The sequence below is a fragment of the Colias croceus genome, chromosome 4, assembly GCF_905220415.1.
Source record: "Colias croceus chromosome 4, ilColCroc2.1".
In the NCBI taxonomy this organism is placed as follows: domain Eukaryota; kingdom Metazoa; phylum Arthropoda; class Insecta; order Lepidoptera; family Pieridae; genus Colias; species Colias croceus.
This window is the reverse complement of record NC_059540.1, coordinates 1,787,808-1,812,572: the sequence shown is the minus strand read 5'-3', so window position 1 is coordinate 1,812,572 and position 24,765 is coordinate 1,787,808. Positions and strand designations below refer to the sequence as shown.

Below are 24,765 nucleotides of genomic sequence, written 5' to 3'. Positions count from 1 at the left end.
ATCTGAATCTTCAGGAGAAATGAATGAATCATAAGAAATGTACAGGCTGTGGTACAGGTTGTTACGTATGTGGCATTTCCCTTGTGACGTAGTGTTTAAATATTATTCAACGTCAGGTGATGCCATGGTGATGCTCTTAGCGGGATACATTTTATTAGCATACAGCATACCTACTTGCGATGGTTGTGTTTGGATTATTAGCTAGCTTTCCGCACGCGGCTTCGCCCGCGTAAATAGGTACTTAAACATTATTAGATATCAAGAAATATACATTTGATAAAATAAACATTTGTCACTCTCTAGCGGCTTAATTTTTACCGTTTAAGAGGCTAGACTCTTAACTATCTCTAGACACAAATATCATAAAATCTCTTCGATGCACCTTGAAATACACTACTAAGACACTACAAACTAAAGACACTACAAACATACCGTTTCTTAAAAAAAATAGTAACACTTCTATCGGCCTGAACTCTTGTAAAATACTGTTTTGGTACTGCATCGCATTGCTTCGTACCGACCTACTCCTATTGGTCTATTAGTACAGTAAACATTGAAAACATGATAAGCACGATTACCTTGATTATTATTACTGTGACGAGCTCTACATGCATGCGGTAATGCTATGGTTTTATTGACACTAATTGTTCTTGATGCCTGGATGTTATTTATTTGAAAATAGATGAAACAGCGCCCAGGATAGTTAGTACCTACATTTATTGCAATGTTAATACAACATCACTACCTATATCTCGACCAAGCTAAGTTACACTGCAAATAAAACAATAAATGCAAAGTAAAATCTATCAAACATTTGTTTACTTTTTTTAAGTCATAGCGAATACTTTTTTGCAGACCGTGCCGTATCGTTTAATACTTGTTATCACAAAATTCAAGTTTGTTGTTGTTAAAACGATTTGTATCTCTCTGGTAACCTCTGAAATAGACGAATCTATTCTAAGAAAACTTTCACTTGAAAATGTCAAAGAACATGATTTTATGGAAATAAATACAACGTTTCTTTATCATTTACATACAATGCATAGGCGTAGAGATCAAGGTGACCATTCAGTCCTCTTGGCTCTTACTAATATTATGAAGAAAAACCATCAAAACAGCAATTTTAGAAACTTCTGCACAGAGAGTACATTTTCAAGGTCGTGTCGTGACTCGTGGCAACTGGCAATACCGTCACGTCACGGAGTAAGGCGACGATTTTGGTATCTTTGAAGCCAAAGAAGCACTTCTGTCACGTGTGCTCGGCACTTACGCTCTTCTTTGTAACGTGGGTTTAAAGTTTATAAGCAAAGGAATATGCAGTAAGAAGTCAGTATAATAAATATTATAATTAGTAGAACACAATCGGTGTGCAATCGTTTGTTCGCAATCACAATAACAGACTGTAAGAGGAACCGAACAATGGCTTCCTTCATCGGCAAAACATAGTGCTTTCTTTGGACTGTTTCCTTGTGGGATTGAAATCAATTGATATTATACCTACTATGATATTTTAGGGAAAGGGAAACTGTCAACTGTCTTTGGCAAGATTCGAAGATAGGTACCAAAATCTTTGCCTTACTCCATGACGAGACGGTATTGCTGTGACGCGACCTAGAAATTTTACTCTCAATGCGCCCAAAGAAGTTTCACTTCAAAAGAAAACATAATTAAAATGAAAACCAAATTGTACTGAGTATTTTGTATGGAAGGATGTTCTGTCTCAAATTAAACAGAAATCTATTATATTTTGTGGTTGTAAACTGTCAATCCTTACGAGTATAGTCTTAACTTTTAAGTATACCTACCTACCTACCTTCTAATGTGTTTCGGGTTTTCTCCGTTAGAAGTGACATTCTAAATCAGATTATTTTCCTTAATTATTTATTAAAGAACACATTTTAAGGCCCATTAAAAAGTTTAAATTGATAAAACACAATACTAACAAAATACATTCTTGAAGCTGCAAATTAAAACTTCAAAGCAAGCCTATCTACGGTATTCATTGTAAAGTAAATCGCAATAAAAAAACGTAACAATAATAATTGTGTGAATTGCGTAAGAGTGTGTTATGTAATAAATAATTGTATGTTTCTTCATGTTACAGATATAGCTGTTCACTTCAGGTAAATATTAACTAAATACATTATATCTATACTTAATATTATAAAGAAGAGTTTGTTTGTTTGAACGTGCTAATCTCGGGAACTACTGGTCCGATTTGAAAAATTCTTTCGGTGTTAGATAGCCCATTTATCGAGGAAGGCTATAGGCTATATATCATCACGCTAAGACCAACAGGAGCGGAGCACAGCTGGTTCGTAATAAAATAGTGCTATTTTGATTTCTTCAGAAGTGCTGAGAAAAATCATGATTCAAATAAAATATCACAAGCTCAATACATTATTAACATGTTGTTTACTTTTCGTTTTGGCTTAAAATCGAGGATAAATTTGTTTTCCATTGGTGTTTTCGACATGTTAAAAGCATATAATATGTTTATTTGCATACGTATGGTCAATTTATTAATATTTAATTGACTTCCGCACTAGTGAAATGGTTTTTCCGATGCCAACTGCTTTATTATAATTAAGGGGTTGTTCTTAATTTAATTGATTAAACAAAGAAGATATATTACTTTTATTCATGGAACACTAACCATTAATTTGTACCTTATAATTTAAACATATAGGTATCTTATTAGACAAACATCAAGTTACCATGGGCTATATATAGGCACATAGCCCATAGGTATGTTTTTTTTATCATATCATAAAAAAATTGGATGAATTTTGATATCAAGATCAATAAGACAGATACATCAAAAACGTGATTCGTTTTGGGGAATATATTGGTATGGAGAATGACTGTCACACCATAAATTGAAGTGCACGCGACCAAAACCACGTGCAGGAAGCTATATAGTCTAGTTTCCAATTCCCTCATTGCTTATTTATGTACATTATCTTTCGATTAGATAATACGTTACCAACACTCCGAATAATTCAAAACTGTGATCTAAGAACCGGCTTGACAAGTTTCGGTCGGAATCATCGCCAAATATAGCTTTAACCGAGACGTGTTCAAATAATACTGATAGACGTTGCTCAGCTGTGTGCAAAGGGGTGAAGAGGTTATTTATTCATGTATAATTACAATCATAATAAAATATCGTTGCATGTTCAAGACAATCTTGTATGAAAAAATAATAGAAAATGCATGCACAATAATTTATACCACATAGATTTTTTTTTCTCTTTATATAATACCTTTGCTCTGACATCTGTTAAATCTAGCGTTATTTGTTGTTTAATAGATATTGTCTTTTCCTTACCAAGAACGGTACACCGCCGGCATTCGGAAACCATTATAGGTACCTATTATAAATGAATCAGGGCGAAAAATATTGCTTGTACTTATAGGTACCAATTTGAATACTTTATAGAAGGTCTTATCTAGGAGCAACGTCTGCTAACATAAGCCCTTCAAATTCCAACCAATATAATATTGGACATAAATATGACGTATATTCTCGAATTTTCACCCAACATTCAAAGGGCATTGCATCGATTATATAACACAAAATGGGCAGACTTTCCCAAACCTATAACTTAACGTATTTAGTTGTAAAACGATAAAAAATAGTAATTATGGCGGTACAAAAACATCGATTTACCGTGAATACTTGTAATCCGAGATGCGAGTACTTCTTCTTCTTCTTTTAACAAATGGCAACTCCCGATCCCAGTGAAGACGGATTCTGCCAATGTCAAGTTTTGAACAGATGATCAATTTAAGTTAATGCTCATGTTAAGCATACTCTGTGCTGAGGAAAAATCACGGATGAGATGATTCACTTTTTATTTACTCATAAACTTCTTACATGGAGCTGTATAACCTGACAAAGAACAAATATTAGTTATAGACAACACAACACATCACAAAAGCATAACATAAAATAGATATAGGTACTTAGATGGAGTTTAAAATTTTAGATTGTTAAAATTGATAAATTTTGATAGGATATTGACAAATGAGGTAGGGACAAGACAAAGTAAACACTTAAAATTAGTAGGGAGGGGAACATCTGGGGGGAGGATATCCAGAAGTGAGACACGAAGCTTTGGACAAACAAAGAATAAGTGATCATAACTTCCCTCGTCTATACCACACTCACAGAGAGAATGGTCACAAACATGAATTTTAAATAAATGAATAGGAGTGGAATTGTGACCTAAACGGAGGCGGCAAATGGTGGAAACAATGGGCTTGTCTAAGTTAGGGAAACGGAAGAACCAGGGCTTACGTGGAATTGAGGGTTGGATGTCTCTATAAAATTTCCCTTTATTTGAATTTTTCCACTGGCTGTTCCATGTACAGTCCAAGCGATCCTTAGACAGAGAAGAGAGATCATGGGCATAATTGGAGTAATGCTCCAGAGTACCATGTTGAATGGCTGACTTAGCTAGAATGTCAGCTTTCTCATTGCCTATAATACCTGAATGGCTTGGAATATGTACTAAATCTACCTGGAGCCCTTTTCTGAAGCAGTTGTAAAGTGCGGATTTAATTCGAAAGATGATAGGAAATTTAGACTTTGAGCGGAAAGGGTTAGAAGTAATAGTCTGAAGACAGCTGAGGGAGTCTGAAAAAATTACAGAATTTTGGAGATTATGAGAGTCGATAAAATTCAAAGCTTCCAGAATAGCAGTGGCTTCACCTGTAAAAACAGAAGAGAGAGGGGGACATTTAAATTGCAAAATAGTTTTGGAGTTATGGTGCCATACAGCAACCCCTACAGCAAGATGTTTTGACACTTTTGAGGCATCCGTGAAAAAAACATTATAACCATGCCAGTGGGAGGAAACCAGACAATTAAAAGCAATATTAGAATCTGGAGCACGCTTTTGAATACCACAACTCACATTAATATTGGGGATAAAAACTAGGGCATGAAACGGAGTTGAATATAAAGGATGGATACTAAATTGGGATGTTGGGTCTGGGAGGCGGTTAAATTTAATGAGACTTTTAAGTAGGCAAGGAAAATCAGAAGGACAACGGAGGTTATTTAGGGTAAGTATTTGAAGAAGATTTCGAATTTTAGGAAGGAGGGGATGGGAAGATAATTGTATTAGCCGAAAGAAATACTTGTCTGCCAGATATTGACGGCGGAGAGATAAAGGAGGATCTACACATTCTACCTGAAGGGCATTGACTGGGGTAGACTTCATGGCGCCTATAATGAGTCGCAGACACTTGTATTGTATTCTATCCAATTTTACTAAAGCAGTTTTATTGCAAGGTTCTAAGATGAACGACGCATAATCTAAATGGCTACGGATTATAGCATTATAAACTAGTTTTTGACAATATGGATGTGATCCCCACCAAACACCAGATAGGGAGCGTAAAACATTAATACCCTTTTCGCACTTTTGAGAAATGTAGTTAGTGTGAGCCATACCATTCAGCTTTTGGTCAAGCACCACTCCTAGAAATTTAATCTTGTTGACAACAGGGATTGAGGAGTTTTCTAGCAATATTACCGGCTGTGGGATCAAGCGTTTTTTAGAGAACACAACTACATTGCTTTTGCTAGGCGATAGTGACAAGCCATGATCACTCATCCAATTTTCCAAATAAGCTAAGGCACTGTTAAGTCGGAAGGTAATCACATCCATATTATCTGACGAGGCATATAATGCTATATCATCCGCATACTGCAGAACGCTACAATATGATGGAATGGATTTATCCAAATCCCAGGTGTAAATAGAATACAATAAAGGACTCAGAACGGACCCTTGAGGGAGTCCTTTAAATACAAGTCTGGTAGGTGTATCTTTAGAAGAGCGTACCTGTATCGTCCTCAACATTAATAAGTTGAAGATGAAATGTATCATCCTCTCAGGCAAACTCAGCTGTAACATTTTCTGTCTGAGCACTGGAAGAAGAACATTATCGTACGCTGAAACTACATCCAAAAATACACCAACCAGATTCTGTTTATTTTGAAAAGAGGAGCGAATGTCAGTTGTTAAAATACTAAGACTGTCTAGCACACTCAAACCTTTCCTAAAACCAAATTGGGAACTAGACAGGAGGCCCCTGTTCTCAACCAGCCATTCTAGTCGATTTTTAATAAGGTGTTCAGTGATTTTGGCTAAGGTAGAAGACAGAGCGATTGGTCTATAGGAATTGGGGTTAAGGGGATCCTTGCCGGGTTTGGGGATAGGAATAATAATCTGGGTTTTCCAAGAATCAGGAATAATGGCATATAAAAAGAAGATATTGATTAAATTTAGAAAGTAAGATTTGGTCTGATTACCTGACTTACAAAGAAATGAATATGGAATACCGTCAACTCCAGGGGACGAGTCTTTTAAGCCGTCAAGAACCGTAACAAGTTCTTGCAAGGTGAATGGGCAATCCATACTGTCGTGAGATACTAAATGATGGGGAGAACAAGGAAAATGATCAGAGGAGGGAACAAATGGAGGAGATAGTTTGTCAATAAAATCATCAAGCCAAGCGTCTGAGTTGTTGGATATTCTATTATTATCACTTAAAGCTCCACGGAAACGCCGAATACTATTCCACATCAGCGATGATGGTGTTTTGGGAGATAAATTCTCACAAAATCGAATCCAGCCCTCTTTCTTTTTTTTTTGATAGCATTCGTTTAGCGCGTGCTGCAACTTTCTTATAATGAATAAAGTTCTCCGTCGACATATTAGAATTATAACTTAATTCGGCTTCTTTACGGTCTTTAACTACGTCAGTACATTCATGATCCCACCAGGGAGGAGATAGCTTCTTAGTATATGATGTGGAAAAGGATTTCAATGGAAAGGAGTCGGTAGCAGTGTTATCGAGGCAGTTAACGAAAAGGGAATAGCATTCCAGACAGTTCTCAAGGGATGGGTTCGGGAGGTTACTTATTTTAGACTCGAGGGAGTTAGTGAATTTCTCCCAGTCAGCATTACCCAGTTTAAATTTGAGCAAAGGAGGAAAAGTTCTAGTGGGAACATGGACTGTGCGGGAGCAGGAGATGAGGATTGGAAAATGGTCACTGCCATGAGAAGAGGAAAGTGTAGAACATGTAAAGGAAGGAGCTAAAATGGAAGAACAAATAGTTAAGTCCACTACAGTATTGGGGTTTTGTAACGGGGAGACTCTCCGAGTAGGTAGGCAATCGTTAATAATGCACATATTCAGATCTTCAAAAAGGTCAATCAAAAGATAACCAAAGGAGTCGCACATGTACGAACCCCAGGAAGTATGATGCCCGTTAAAATCACCCATAATAAGAATTGGAGGAGGGAGAGAGGATATGATTAGGGAAAGCTCAGGAATAAAAGTAGAATGAGGATGAGGAACATAAACGGATAGGACTGAAATATTAGCAACTCTAGCTGCAACTGCATTAAAGTTACAGCCATGATGGGGAAGTGGAATGTGTGAAAAGGAGATACTATTATTCAAAAGCAGAGCGCAGCCAGCGTAACCATCAGCTCTGTCATCTCTAAGACAGGAATATCCTGGAACCCTAAAGCGTGAGCCAGGCATTAACCATGTCTCTGAGATAGCAAGAGCCAGAGGTTTATGGTAGGATATCAAATCGAAAATCTCATGCTTCTTGGGACGGATACTCTGAGCGTTCCATTGTAGAAACACTAGATCCATAATTAAGGATTGATGATAATCGGGATAATCTTTGGGCAACGTTGGACGGTAACTGGTGAGGGTAAGAAAGTAAAGTTTCTATAAATGATAAACACATATTAAGAAGATGTTCATCAAAGGGAGAAGAGGAGCCTGTATTAGGGAAAGCACAACCATTGGAAAGGGAGGAGGAAGGATCACGGATGATAGACTGATGTACAGTTTTATCATAAGACTTACCAAGAGGGGCACGGGGACGGGGGGTTTGAGTGACGGTTTTTCTATATGAAATATTAGGAGTTGATTGGATAGGAGGGTTAAATTGGGAAGAGGGGAGGCTTTGGGAGTTCATAGATAGTGTATTCTGCATCTGGGTATTCTCAGCGTAGGACCTACGTGCTGATGGGATGACTTTAGACGCCTCCTCAAATGATATCCCTTCGGATGCCATTAATTGCTTAATGGCCTTTTGTCTGGATTGTTCAGGGCATTTCTTGTCGGTTGCATAGTGCTTACCAGAACAGTGAAGGCATGTTGCATCAGATTCTAGAGTTGGGCAAGAGTCACCCAAGTGGGCCTGTGAACATTTGAAACACCGTTCCTTGGACCGGCATTGATCGCGTACATGTCCAAACCTACAGCATTTAAAGCATTGGACTGTGGGGTATTGGTAAACCTCTACAGGCATGGAATTAAAAAGGCAGTAAATTCTGTCTGGGCGAACTTGACCCTGAAAGGTTAAAACAACAGTTTGAGATGGAGACCATGAAGTTACACCATCTATTCTTACTTTTTTATTTAATCGTCTGGCTTTCAAAATTTTGCCTTTCCCGCCAGGAAAATCCACATAACTGATGAATTCCTCCATAGACCACTCCGTAGGGACACCTTTGACAATGCCCATACGGGTGATGTGAAAAGTAGGTATGGAAGCTTGATAGTTGGAATCTTTAAGAGGAGGGAAGTTAATAAAATTATTTGCATCACTAGCGGTGTGGAATTGCACAGATATTTTGTTACGCCCGATAGCTTTTACACCATCTTTAGCTATGTTAGCTACCCGATGATTGTGCAGGAATGACCCAAATTTAATCGGTCTAATAGTTAAACCCGCCGCAGGATCGGCTTCCGTTCGAGACACATAAACAATGAAAGGACCACTGTCATTTCCGGAATAGGTTATGGGATTCGATAAAATTGGATCCACATATGTATTTTGAGAAGATGCAATCGCGTAGTTAGTAACTGTTACATGTCTTTTAGACGGAATAATGTCCATATCAGCAACAGAAGGCTCTGACCGTTGTCTTTTATTGCGTATGTGTTCTGCTTCCATCGCCTCACCCTGAATATCAGGAGGTTTACCAGGGTCGGGAGGATCAGGATTCATGATGGATGAGGAAAGTTAGTAAATATACGCTTACCCCAATATATATATAAAGACAGTCACAAATTTGGTTATCACTACCACTTTACACTATAAATGAGTGTTCTCAACAAATTATTTAAGAAAAATCTCAATTGCACGTGTTTTCTCCGACACAACAAAGTTCGAAAAAAAACAAAATTCGAGATGCGAGTAAATAAAGTGCTTTATATGAACTCAAACATCACTGTACTTGTCATAAATGTCATGGCACGGACTTCGCGACAATTATAGCTATAAAGACTAAAGTGTCAGTGTATTTACATTACACGATATCGTAACGATGTCGGATCCGAGATTTTTACAGAAAAAAGACGAACTTTGATATAAATTACAATAGCGAACTTTGCATGGTGTAATAAGGCTATAGGTTAAACAGAACTTAGCGTCGCAGTAACTGTTATGAAGATCTAATAGATGTCTATTTCTATCTAGTGAAATAAAAAAATGTAATTGGATGAAATATAGTAAACTTAAACTATACAAGTTTTTATTTGTCACAGTCTTTTCATTGCTCTACTACTCTCTTTTTATAAAAATATCACATTATTTTAATTTCCCTTATAAACTGAAAACTTTCCGGCACGATATCGTGACGGTAAGTGAAAAGAGCTTCGAGAATTTTCTCCAAAAGATAAGATCTGTTTATTGGCGCGGTCTGAAACGAGATTTTCATAATATCGAGTGTAAATGTCAGAGAAAACGCGGTTCTCAGGTTCCAGCTTACAAGATTAAAAGATATTTTAAAAACTTGAAGCGTTTCTTTCCACGTGAAGGATTTAGGGTTTATATAGAAAGGAAGAAATAGTATATCGATAATCTTTTAGTGGTAGTAAGATTTAGGCATTAGTAGAGTCAATCATTTATTCTCACATAAATGTAGCATATTTAATTTGTTTCCATAGAGGATGTGAGGGAGTTTTACGCATTCCATCTAAAGATAAATTCTTAGGTAGATAAGACGATTCTAAAGGATGAAGGGAGCTGTTGCTATGGACAATGAAGCCTTCTATCGTTACCTTCTTTAATAATAATTAAAAAAGATACTTTATTGTACACACAGATGAAGTTGCCAGAAAGACAATAAAAAACAGCACAAGAGGTTAAGGTACAGTACGGTCTTATCGCTCATGAGCGATTTCTTTCAGACAACCAAAAAGAAAAGGAGAGCTTCTTCTAATTTCTCATTGAATCTATTCTTTAATTCAATATGTTCTTACAAAGAAATATGAAACTTTAGGACTTCATAGTACAGGCATAAAGCGATTTCAAGTCAAGGTACCAACTCCTTGTTTCTGTTCAGTGCAATTTTAGAAAGTGCCCTTTCTAAAGCCCTCGTGAACTTATAATTGTAACTTGTTGCAAGAAAATAGCGAGTATTCATGATCTGTTGTTTTACGGTAACAAATAAATGCATAATTTTGTTATTGTGAATATGCTATACCTTTGTTATATACAATAACAAAATTATGCACATTAATCTGGGGGCACGGTAGTGCCCCCGCCAAGACAGCCAAGCGAACAAGCGAAGCGCACGGGCACTACCTACCTTTTCTCGAAGCGCTTCGACGTTTTTTTGAACCCTCATAACTTGGGTTTGGATTATGCTAGATCAACAAAATTTTCGGGATATATTGTCAATAGCGGACTTATTGAACAAATTAAGTTTTAATTACATTAGCTTTTATACTTCAGATTTTATTTATATCTAAAAAACGCTAATTTCGTCACTGACTCACTGATGATCATCAAAATTCTTAAGGTATTTCCTAATGTCCTAGAAAGCTGAAATTTTGTATGTAAGCTAGTATTAGCACACAAACAACAAAAAAATTATAAAACTTGTAACTTTCATCCCCCAACCCCTTAAACTAGGGGATGGGAGTTTGTATGAGACCTGTAATTTTAAATTAAATTTTGACGCTAGAGGTCTAATCTAATAATCTAAAACTTGTTCCCCTAGATATATATATGTATAGGTACTCCTTGTTAAAAAAAAATTAAAAATTTAATCGACATATAAAATTTTGTTACAAACAACTTACAAAAAGAAATGAAATCCCACCAAAAACATTTTCATGTAAAATGTTGCCAAGACGAGCCCTTTTGACTCGCACTGTCAAAAAGTTATCAGATCTCATGTAGAGCCAAGCTTCTAACACTACACGCCCTAACTCTACAAGGCCTAACTTCACAAACTCTACACCTTAGTCAAAATATGTGGCTTGGCCATTCGTTACTACAAGAACTATTGTATAACACAAAAGTAATGAACAGTGAATTAATTTTTCACCTTACGCCGATGTGAATGTAGCGAAATGGCCAAGCCACATATTTTTACTAAGGTGTAGAGTTTGTGAAGTTAGGCCTTGTAGAGTTAGGGCGTGTAGTGTTAGAAGCTTGGCTCTACATGAGATCTGATAACTTTTTGACAGTGCGAGTCAAAAGGGCTCGTCTTGGCAACATTTTACATGAAAATGTTTTTGGTGGGATTTTAATTTTCTTTAATATACAAATATGAGTTAAATCACTCAGCGAGTGCGTAATTTTTAACCGACTTCAAAAAAAAGGAGGAGGTTATCAATTCGGCTGGTATATTTTTTTTTTTTTTTTTTTTTTTTTATGTATGTACACCGATTACTCCGAGGTTTCTGAACCGATTTACGTGATTCTTTTTTTGTTCGATGCGGGATGGTGTCGAATTGGTCCCATAAAAATTTTATTCGGCTAGGCCCAGTAGTTTTTATTTTATGAGCATTTTTGTCTGTACTCGATGACTTAATTGGAATGTAGCAAGTAACTTTGATTCACTTCCCGGTAACCGATTGAGTTGAAATTTTGTATAAGTGTGTAAATTGGATAGCGATGAAACATTATCATGACATAGAGCTGATTTGATGATGGAATCGGAAGGTGGCCATAGGAACTCAGTAATATATTGACTCAACTTTATCGAGTTTGGGCTCGTTTGATTCGTGATGAAAATTACACTAAAAAGTATTAAATAAAATTAACTGCGTTAAAAACAACCGACTTCAAAAACGGAAAAGTAAAAAATAAAAAAGATTTGATATTATTAATTGCTACATATTATTTAGATGTGCTATTTATTAAATAGGTTTGAAGTCGGTGCCAAACACTAAGCACTTAGTATTAAGCCCGTGCACCGACATCAAACCTATTTAATAAATAGCACATCTAAATAATATGTAGCAATTAATAATATCAAATCTTTTTTATTTTTTACTTTTCCGTTTTTGAAGTCGGTTGTTTTTAACGCAGTTAATTTTATCCTTGCTATACAATTAATATATATATGGTATTTGATATGTGTGAATAAATAAATAAATATGAATTAAATATCTACACTTAGCACTGAAACAATGTGTTCCAGAATCGTGACCTAATTCGTCGATAATTTTTGCCAGTAGCAAGTTACATTATTTCCCAATAACATACCTAGGCTACAGATAAACAATTTTTATCGTTCGTCGTCGTCGTCGTCGTCGTCGTCATAGTTCCTGCAGAATTCTAATCAAAACATATGTATTTTCCTACATTATTGCAAATAAATATTATTTGAATTTAAATTTGAAGCGGCTAGTGACTAATTTGTATGTTGTGATATTAATAACCTCCTCGTAACGTTAAATATAAGATAATGTAATACAAATAATACAAGAAAATGCATTTGATCATATTGTTTTGCACAAATACTTATCATTCGTCATAACGATTTTGTTTCCATTATCTTATCACATTATTTAAATTCTTTGCAACTGTTTTATGTTCGTTTGTAAAAACAAACGATTATTATCAGTTTTATTTTATTTTTTATTCTATTGAAACCTTGTTGTGAGAATAATGAAGACAAGCAAAAACCATTATGTATTCAATATGGTATCTACATTCGGTCGAAATTGTTATGAATTTTGGTGATTACTGATTGTATTTGCAATTCTTACATTAATATTATGTTGTGTGATAACTAAAGAAACAATTTAACATAAAAAAAAATTACTATAGGTATTATTAGTACGTTATAAATAATAATACAGCATAAATAAACCAAAAACTAATATTATATATTATATCAATTTGAATGGCGAAAGAGTTGCGATTAAGACGTACCTATCTATCGAACATTCATTCCAACTTTCTTTCAAACATACAACGTATTATTATAGTGTCCAATCTACAGATAATATAGCTTCTAATAAAAGCTGATATTAATTGTTAAAATAATAATAGTTTAAAAAAAACTAAAAAACACGCTTTTTATAGAAAACTGAACTAAAAAATAGAAAATTTTATCAAATTAGTGTATTGTCATCGGTCCTCAATAAATCTACAAAGTTTGAACGAAATCTGGCCGTTTAAAGTGGGTCAAAATCGCGCCCAAAGAAGTCGGTTACAAACATACAGGTGAAGCTAATATAAAGCGTGTAAAAATACATTCCATACAAGCATACATGGCTATCGTAAATGCACTTCCCACAAAACAAGTTAGAAAGCATGGCAGAGATCAATATTGATTTATTGTTTCTATAGTAACCATTTATGGATATTTTCAGGTTTCTCGATTTGGTGGTGTAAGTTTTCACCTTGATAGTGGATATGTGATAAGCAAGATCGCAAAAAAATCAACGAATCAAAAAAAATAGATTTTAGTGCAAAATTATTTACTTATTTCACGGAGTTTTTTTTGTCTTGAATCCTTCCTGAAATTAACTTATAATTCGAATATAAACGGTTTAATTCATATATAATCTGTTGAAGAATCTGGATAACACTACAAATTCCTACTGAATGAATTTTCCTCTTCAAGTAAAGATAATTTTTTGTTTTATTGGTAGTAGGGAAACGCTTGACCATATTATAATCTCGCCTGATATTTAAAGCTGAGATTGTGAGATTTCATACTTTATATGTATTTTTCGATCAAGCTGACAAACTAATATGACGTTAATTAATAACTATATTAACATGCAAATAACATATATGATTTATGAATGTCCCATATAATGTTAATATTTATATTATTGCTCAATAATTATTTCCTATGTCATGATACTTTTACCGGTTCTCTATTTATTCTCACCGTGTATAATTAATTGAATAATTTGTAAACTTATAAAATATTCATTACATCCATGCTGCTTACGATGTTGTTTTGTTGAAAAGTATCATCCAAGTAGATGCAAGAAAACCTCTTAACCAAGCAATATCGGTGGATATTGCTTGGCTAGGAGTTGTTTTAAAACATATGTCAACCGTTTTAGAAATATTATCTATGAAAGAGGCATCCCCTAAATAGTTAATAGTTACAGTAATAGTTAATTATACTTAAACTTTTGTATTATAATCAAGTAGGGGGAAAATACTAAAACAGAAAAACTCAGTGACTAGCAGTAATAACAGAAATACATCTCCATCAACTGCGCAAACAATACGACCATAAATACAAGAATTCTCGTCATAATTAAGCAGTTACACGAAAGTGAAACTAGATGGCGCTGATACAGAAAAAGTGCAAAAACGTTCGCCCGTGCGGTAATTTACGAACCGGTGTGATGAAATGGCAAGTCTGGAAGCCCACAGGTGTGCCGGTGCAACGACCCAACAACTTTCCCCTTTTCCTGACTAACCTTAAACTTTGCTGACTGGTTTGTGCTGCCATTAATTCGCTAAGGGATGGGCCTGTTTATAGTGGCCATGTTTCCGTGTTATTGCTTGCTCTATGGTACTAACAAATGCATTTGGCGCTGGGATGGGCATTTCAGTTTTTGTTATTAGGTAGATTGTAAAATGTTCGTCGCAAAGGAAATCAAAATTGCGAAAATTCCTAATTTGGAGGAGACCGGATAGAATGTATCTTAATAAAAATCTCAAAGACCGATACACAAGTTTGAGACACTTCGAATACATTAATAACGAGGCAATTAAAGTAATCTCATACTATGTAATCACACAATGATTGATTCAATCAAAACTTCTATACCTAGCAATTCGCTTAAATACAACTATGGCATTAAATACCGAGACTGTCTGGCTCTGCGAAAAACACACCTTTTTGTCTCTGGCATCTCTCAAGGGCATCACGTTTGTAAAATATGTTTTTATGTTGATTTTGTATCTTTACGCCCTTACATGACAGATGAATCGTGTGATATTTTATACTAGCGGTCCGCCCCGGCTTCGCCCGTGGTACATATTTCGCAATAAAAAGTAGCTTATGTCCTTTCTTGGGTATCAAAATATCTCCATATCAAATTAAATGCAAATTGGTTCAGTAGTTTAGGCGTGATTGAGTAACAGACAGACAGACAGTTACTTTCGCATTTATAATATTAGTAGTTATGGAATTTATAATATTTATATGTGAACTTGTTTCTGCTTCATAAATTGTATCAGTCTTTATTTTGTTTGTAACGACTAAACTTTACTCCTTTTTTATGATTTTGTTTGCTCAAGAGTTTGTTTGTTTGAACTCGCTAATCTCAGGAAATACTGGTCCGATTTGAAAAATACTAATCAATATCTTAACTAAGTTTGATGTATTACTACGATAGACCTAATATTATGCAGATAAACATTTTTATTTATTTATTTATTTATTAAAAAGGTTCATCACCAGTTGTTACATATGTATCATTCTCGTTAAATAGTAACAATAGGATTTACACATTATTATGCACAACTATTACAGATGAACACTACATTCACAAAAATTAATAATATATTAGGCGATATCTACATACAATACAAATTAAACAAAAATGAAATGTGTGTGCTCTTAACATTAAAGAATTCTGATTAACTACGGCAGGCAATATTAAAAAAAAGTTATTACATTTAACCTATAAATTACGGACATACTGACAATAATTATAATATGTGAATTTGAAAAAGAATTAAGTCATAATGTTAAGCATTGTTTTCCGAAACTTATAGAGGGAGTCTGAGAAAATATCCACTGAGTTGCTATATTTATTGTGTAAGGTGCATAGTCTAGGAATGGGGGAGTTGCGACCCAGAACAGTTCTGTTTTGACGTGCAAATAGCAAGTTCGTAATTTGTTTCCTTGGATAATGCTTAGGGATATTGAATTTAAATTGATTAAGTAGCTTCTCACAGTCAATAGCATTTTGAAAGACTTTGTACAGAAAAACCATATCCAACAGATCTCTGCGTTGTTCCAACGATATCATATTAAACTTTTTCAGTCGGCTTTCATACGATTTCAGCTTTTTTGATTCGCCTGCGCAGAACACTAAATGGTTTGTAAACCTGCGTTGAATACGCTCTAATCTGAGGATATGTGTTGCGTAGTGTGGGCGCCAGACAACAGAACCGTATTCTACTATACTTCTTACTATAGAGTTGTATAAGATAATTTTTGTTTGGGTATTTTTAAACATTTTTGTATTACGAGTAACAAAGCCTAAAGTTTTTGAAGCTCTTTTTACTACGTCATCTATCTGCGGTAAAAAAGTTAACTTTTTGTCCACCAATATACCCAAATCTCTAATAGTGTCGACTTCATTAATAGCGGTGTTGTTAATAACATAATCGTGCGAGATAAGACCACTGACCCTACGACAAAAATTCATATGAAAACATTTTTTAGTGTTCAGTATCATGTTGTGACTTTTGCACCAGGTCACGATTCTATCCACGTCGTTTTGTAGGGTAACACAATCTGATGGTGATTCAATGACCTTCAGTAACTTCAGATCATCTGCATACATGAAGGGGGTCGAGCTATATATGCATTGGGTAATATCGTTAACAAATATGTTAAAGAGTATAGGGCCTAAATTTGAACCTTGGGGAACTCCAGAGGTAATAGTATATTTCATTGATTCAAATCCATTAAGAACTACGTAGAATGATCTTCCCTGTATGTATGATTTGAGCCATTGCAAAAGTGAACCTGCTAAACCATATTCCTCACATTTTGAAGCAAGTACGTGATGCGGTACCTTGTCAAAGGCTTTGCTAAGGTCTGTGTAAATAACATGTACTTGTCTTCCCATATCTAATGCCTGTGCAATGCTATCAAGATAGGTGACAAGATTTGTAGTGGTTGATCTCATTTTAATGAATCCGTGCTGGTGGCTGGAGATATAGGGTTTAAAATAATCCTGTAATTTACGACTAACGAATGATTCTAGTATTTTACCAAATGCACAAAGTACCGAAATAGGCCTGTAATTTTCTATATTGGAGTTATCGTCACTTTTATAAATAGGCACAACCTTAGCCACTTTCCAAGTCGCAGGGAATGTGCCTGTGCTCAATGAACGGTTATAGATGGTAAGTAAGGGCTCAACTAATGTCTTTGCACATTTCCTGATGAAAATATTCGGTACGCCATCATAGCCAGATCCCTTGTCAATCCGTAGGTTAATTAGGTCGTGGAGTAATTCTTTCCGCGATATTTTAATACATGCAAATGCGTCAGATGTGCGAGTAAGGTTTTTGGTGGATGAGGTACTTGGGTTTGTCGTTACACTACTATGAACAGATGAGAAATATGCCCCAAACATGTTACAAATTCTTATACCGTTACTGGAACTCTCATTATTGTAGGTCATCGATGATGGAAAGTTCTGGTTATTGTTTTTGCGTGAGTGAATGTAAGCCCAAAATTTTTTGGGGTTCTGTCTCAATTGAGCCTCTGTTTTGATCATATACGCGTTATAGCATTGCATAAGTAATTTATCACAGCGTTTCTTTAGTAATTTGTATTCTAAGTTATCTAGTGGATTTTTATACTTTTTATAACGCTTTCTTAACTTCTCCTTTTCTCTCAGTCTTTTTATAAGATTATGTGAAAACCAAGGTGGATATTTTTTACTCCTAACAGGAAAGTAGGGGACGGTTATTCTAATAATATCATCAATATATGCATAAAATGCTTCGACCATCTCATTCACATCTTTACAATTATTCAAAACACTCTTCCAATCTGTATCATATAGAGTTTTATTAATTTCGACGTAATTTGCTTTAAAAAAATTATATTTCAACTTAGTGGGATTCGAAGCAAGGCAGTTTGTAATTTTGAATGACGTATCAATTTTAATCAATATTGGAGGATGTTGCAAATCTATTTTACTAAGAGCCGAGGATGTACTTTCTACCTTACAATTACCTATATCTGTAAGCACTAAATCTAAAACTTTGTTACCAATGTTTACATTAAAATTTAATTGTTTAAGATTGTTTAAGTAATGGAAATCTACTAAAGTTTGTGCTATACCTGGTAAAGTGTAGTTGGGATCGTCAACCAATTTCCAATCTATACATCCAATGTTAAAATCGCCTATTATAAGCTTCGGAAATGTGCAATGCTCAATAACTGTACTACAATTATCCAAGAAATTTTCAAGTGATACCCTGGTCACAGGAGGAGGTAGATAAACCACACATAAGGCACATTTGTAAGAACGGGTACCGCGTTTAACTTCAACTATGACCCATAAATCTTCAGTTAGAGGACTTTGCCATGTTTTTATTTGTTTAGAACTAAAACAGTTATTTACTGCTATTAGAACTCCTCCACCGTCTTTCTTTTGAGACGCTAGGCTATCATGTCTATCCCTCCTGTAAACAGAATATCTACCATCGAACAATTCCGAGTTGAATATTCCATCGTTCAACCAAGTTTCAGTCAAAATTATAATATCAAAATTGTTCTCACAAACATTTTTATAAAAATCTAATGTTTTAGTTCGAAGTCCGCGTACATTTTGATAGTACATATTTAAATAACTGAATTTTAACACGTCTATACAACATTGCATGCTCAAAGTACACAAAAAAAAAAAAATACTGATTACTTTATTTTATCTAAAGAATTCATGTCCTTAATGTAGAGAAAGTCAGTATTTTCTGCTTTTCGAACAAAAATCTTACCGCCTCTAACCCAGACAAATTTATAATTATGCTGTTTCGCTTTTTGTCGTGCGGCTGCGTGTAAAGCTTTATTGGTGGGCGATAAATGTTCCATCACAAAAATAGGCTTTTTCTCTCCTGCGAGACCAATGTCTCCCGTATTGAGTTTGTCGCTCATTTCTTTTTGGGCCCTATTGTGTATTTTGGTTGCCGCAAGGAACTGGTCACGTAGTCTTGGTGTATTAAACTGAACTATTATGGCACGCGGTCGAGCGCTGGTAGGGTCGAGCTTAGCTGTACGTGTGCATTTAACGATGCTTTCTTCTTCTACATTGCATTTAACAACTTTGCCAATGGATGATACGATTGAGAGCAGATTTTCAGTTTTTTTCTCTGGTATACATTGAATCTCTACGTTATTCGAACGTGAATTTTGTTCCAGTTGGTTAAGTCTTTCATTCAAGTGAGTAATAGTGGTACGCATATTTGTGTTTTCGTTTAATAATTGATCCAATGATTTCAATGCAGAATTGTGTTCTTTTTTAAAATCTTCGTATTGTTTGTTTATGAATTCCATAGAATTCTTTAGATCAACAATTTCGGTCTTAATTGTTTTCATTTCCGAACTAATGGAACTCTTTACCTGAGCCAGAATAGATTGCATCTCGGTCCTGATAGTTTCTCTGATAATGTCCACCACTTCCTCTTTGGTTACCACTTCACTTGTTCCACCAGGAGGCGAAGACAAAGCTTGTCGCTTATTTGAGCGTTTAGTAATGTTGTCCTCCCTAGAACAGATGGAGTATAGTGTGCCTTCTTTCCTTGATGTGCGAATAGGTGTGTGATCTTGAGTAGACCGTTTACCTGCACATTTAGGGCAATGCCATTCTTTGACGTCCGAGAAATTTGGGCTTAGGTTCAAACATTTAAAATGAAATGCTTCTTTACATTTTATGCATAACACAAAATTTTCGTTGTCATCTTTAACCGAACAGCAACCAAGAATGAGTGCGCTTTCCATTTTTTACTTCTATGTCCTCGTTTATTCTTATACTTTTTAATTTATAAAAAAAAATGTGGGTAGATTATTATTAATAATATCGAGGCACAATAATATTATTCTTCCGCAGGGCAGAAAATATCCAATAAAAAAAAATAAAAATAAAAAAATCTTGGTCTCGGTCCGGATACGAACTTGCACACTTCAATCATAAGTTGGTAATCCTGACTCCTGCCACAACCAGCTATTCAAGCATACTGACGTTATTCAAAAATTCCGTATAGATCTTCTTTGGTTTAACAAAATATGTATAAGGTATTCTATACCAGGTCACAGATGGCGCTTGAATAGAATTAAGTTAATCTCGATACACTCAACAGATGGAATTACATGTTTCCCGTGATCTATCAACAATGATTAAGCAGTTTTTGTTTCGTAATTATGTTTAGAAATGTTCTGAATAATTTTTATAAATTAAGTTGGGTATGCACTTATTTTCCAAAAATAGCCCTGTAGTTGTTTAATAAGAGTTAATAAGGATCAGAATTATTGTTTATCACACGTAACAGACTTACACAGTTTTACGGAGATTTTTACACTCGCACTTTTTATATTTTACACTGTCACTGCTTGTGAACAAATCTTCAGTGCGTAAGACACAATTCATAATAGTTGTTATGTACACTTATTAGTTCAATATATTTTTAAACAATTTTTTATCACGGAGCACACAGAATTCACTGTTTACTTGTTTGCGCCCTCTAGCGGCTCATTTTCCTCATATCCTAAAGCTAGAATCTTGCATTCATGACCGAGGTCGCCCGGTCCCCCCGCATTCCGATCTATAATGTGAGGGAAGTGGGCTTCATGTCTATAACCATTTCTTTTTTCTTTTTTAAAAACGTTTTTACTTGTTTTTTTTTTATATTTTGTTCTTTTCAGTAGATTCTATGTGGGTTGTTGGTGAATGCATTTAGATTGAGTGCGTAAATATTGTTGGTTTTAATTTAAATCCAGATGATTTCGTGCAAGTTTCATGCATGAAATAATTCGTCTCTTTATTTTATAACGGTGTTTTTAATCATAGCTAGAGAGGTAAACCTTATTTTTATCTTGTGATTACCTACTAATAATAGTTTAGTCTGGAAAATCCATTATTTCATCTGACACTTCACACGATGATGTGATGCACTTTGCAATTTCCCGTAGGCATTGCAATTGCATTTTATATTATCAAGAGTAATGCATTCAGAAATGGATTTACCTCCGTTCCTCTGCAGAATCGTGACATTTAAGTTTATTTTTATTTACATTTATATAGTCTTTGAACTACATATGCTTCTTTATATCATGATTCATGCGCAAAGGAAACTGGATGACTTTCTTTATCATTGACAAAACTTTATTCTAAAAAATTTCCTATTTCTATCTTACCATCCATGTTCCAATACAGAATTTCTCATTATCCATTATGAGCTCATTTTTCTATTCAATTTTGACGTGACAACGTCTTATAATTCGATAGCGCCGGCTGCACGCACGAAAAAACATGACTCATGCGGCGTTACCTCGCTCTGAGGCGTTCCATGTAAGGCTTGAAGTGCAAGCGAGAGCGCGGAACGAGCGACAAAGAAGCACAATCGGACGTTGTCACGTTCAACTATCGTCAGTAAACCGACTTTACAGACAACCAATTTTTTTAAATACAAGGCCAGCACTTATTACTTAACACAATATGAGTGGTTCTACTCATAAACTAATATTTTCTTTTATAACTTCATTAGTGCAACGGATTACACAACACATCAATTTATTCCATTATATCTTATGTTATGTAAAATACCTATAAAGTCTATATTTGCATTATAAAGTAAATCGCTTGTTAATGGAAGAACGTAATTACGGCTTGTTTGTTCTAAAAACTGAAAAGATCTCAATAGTAAATACCGTGGTCAACATGTCAGTTAATACAACATTGTAATTATAACTTCATTGTAAATTCAACAGAATACAAATAATATAGAGCTCAATTTCATGGTTAAAAACTGTGTGTAGCAAATTTACGACGAAATGTTCTAAATCTAGAGGATTGTCAGATTTTAATAAAGTTTTCAGTAACAAAATTGATCATCTGCTGCTCAACAAATGTTATCAAAATATGAGTCTTAGCATTAATTAAAACATTAACAATAAAAAAAATACGTGTGGCACTCGGGGACTGCCGCGGTAAAGCTATTGCATGCTATGCCTTCAAGCCACACCTCCACCCGTCGGAGTGGGGAGCGTGATGTTTTTCGTTACGCCATTTCTGGATTCGGTCCCCGCGCTCAAGGCCCGCGATAGAAGATAAGCAATAGCTTAATAAAAGTATTTTTAAATACTCATATCCTATTTCATAACTAAAATCCCAGGTTATAATCTACCATCTCCACTAGGGCAAGACTTCCTCAATAATTTGAAACACGAGGAAGTATAAAACATTCCGATGGGCAGATCGTATAGATATTACTTATGAAATACGATCTTGTTTATTGCGAAAGTAATTATATAACAATATGTAATGATATTACAGGTAAATAGACTGCATTGCATAGGTTCATACTTCATATCTAAGGTTTGTATTTTACGGTCTTGGAAGTTGTTAATTTCAAGTAGTTATTGTGCTATTAGAAGTATTCAAAGCTTCCTAATGAAAACGAGCACTACTTTGGTCTGCCAATATTCAGTCGACTCATAATCTCTCGTTACTTTTTAAATCGATCTTGTAGGGTCTTCAGCTTGATAGTGAGAGACGTTCATGGATGGGATACATCCAACTATATGAAGATACTTTCAAGTTAAAGGTATACCATACATTTTTGAACTCATTATTAAATGCTCATAAACTATCATACAGAATCTTCATAACTGTAGTTCACAGTTCCTGGTTAACTTCACACCTTGATAGCAAATACACATAAATCTCGTACTAGAAACTCGAAAGTAATTCCAGCTATTCGATAAACAAATGAATCGCATCTATTTTCCTATTAACTCGAATATATCAAAAGATAATAAACAAGAAGCCGTAAGGAAGGAAACCTTACCGCGGCTTCACTTCCTAAACAGTAATTTGATAGCCCGTTTGCATTACACGACTCATCTTACCGTATAAGCTTGATAATCGTTGCATAAACTGATTTTATAATCTTTACATGAACATCAGTTTATGGTTCAATAGTATTATGTAATTAAAATTTGTTGAATATTAATTATACAGCGAAAATAAAGACTCTGTCTCATTATTTTCGAACATCTTGAAAATAGGACAGGGGCCTCTTCTTTCCAGAGTCCAGACAGTTTACGCCGTGAAATTGAACTAAATGGCAAATTCATATTATGATCGCAATAACCAGCCATGGTTACTTATGGTATAATATGAATTTGTAAACTGTGTGGAAATAATAGGTCGTATACGGCCATAATATGGCCCCTGCAAAATTCATACGTTTTAAGAGAATAATTATTGGTATTAATTGCACTATATCTATACAATAACTAAGTTTCTAATTAGAGTAATATACGTTTTGTTCATCCAATTAGTAACTTTTGTAAATCATACTGAATTCACTGTTATGTTATAACCTCATTTCTTTTCTCACCCATAGTTTAAACTTCAAATATTAATGACTAGCTGCTACGCGCGGTTTCACCGCCGTGGCTGCAGTCCTGTTGCCCGTAGCGTGATGAAATATAGCCTATAACCTTCCTCGATAAATGGGCTATCTAACACCGAAAGAATTTTTCAAATCGGACCAGTAGTTCCCGAGATTAGTGCGTTCAAACAAACAAACAAACTCTTCAGCTTTATAATATTAGTATAGATTTAGTATAAAATGAAAACGGAATATCATTTAAATCAATCGAGCGTAAATGATGACTGCATAAAATCATACTGTATCATTCATCGTGACTGAGTTAATGATAATTGATAATAATCCTCTTGTAGATTACTGTCATTTTCTCACTACACATGTACGTAGTACTTGCTGTAAAGTAATTGCAACCTACATTTAGTTTTCAATTTAGACCCATCACTATTTTAGTAATAGATGAGTGATGACTGGCTTCAAACAGGAAGGACAAATTTTGAAAACACGACTTTACTTCTTTGGAACAAGTTGTTCACAGAAAAGATCAAATTTTCCAGTGAATTAATATTTTATTTTATTAAGTTAAACCATTAATAAAGACAAGATACAATTTGTTAGCTTAATCTTTGGTAGAGTTTTAATAAACTGCTGAACTGGTAACGAAATGAATTTGAATTTCCATCTAGAAAAAGAGTAAAGTGCTAATGATTAATTATTATGTTATATAAAATAGTTATGAGTTTTATAATCACTTATAATTTACAGTCATTATATTTCAATTTAGATTTATCTTTTGAAATCTTTCCACGTGCAAAAACGTAAACAGCGTCACTACATGTTTGTCCACAACTCACAACAAATTCAATTGTTTTCAAATAAATTATATTTGTTTGTTTAACTTCTTCGTCATAAATTCTAATAGTAACAGTTTGGAAATTAAAGACTTTTAGGGCCGATTTTTCAATGCCCAGATAAAGAGCTAGATAGACTTTATTCTTCAGTTAACAAAATATTCAATTTTTCAATAGACGAATAGGACTTATCTATCGAATAACTACGTTATTTGAGGAATAAATCTATTTGCCGCTCCAACGGCCAGATAGCGCGCTATTCGACGAATAGGCGTTTGATTTGACAAC

The 24,765-nt window shown here is 34.7% G+C and overlaps 1 protein-coding gene and 1 long non-coding RNA gene across 8 annotated transcripts in view; one reads left to right on the top strand and one right to left on the bottom strand.

Annotated features, from left to right (window-relative positions):
* LOC123691045 (rho guanine nucleotide exchange factor 15) overlaps positions 1-24,765 on the top strand; it is a 134,558-nt gene that overhangs the window by 24,188 nt on the left and 85,605 nt on the right. For 6 of the 7 annotated variants that reach the window (XM_045635232.1, XM_045635234.1, XM_045635237.1 and 3 more), the window contains exon 2: positions 2,105-2,123. The exons of the other annotated variant lie outside the window; for it this stretch is intronic. The gene's annotated coding sequence lies outside the window, so the exon portion shown is untranslated. The remainder of the gene's footprint in view (positions 1-2,104; positions 2,124-24,765) is intronic. 7 annotated transcript variants of the gene reach the window in all.
* Positions 3,723-9,220, bottom strand: LOC123691047. Its single transcript, XR_006751357.1, has 2 exons — positions 9,090-9,220; positions 3,723-3,895 (listed from the first exon to the last, which is right to left on the bottom strand). It is a non-coding gene; the product is annotated as an uncharacterized LOC123691047 (long non-coding RNA).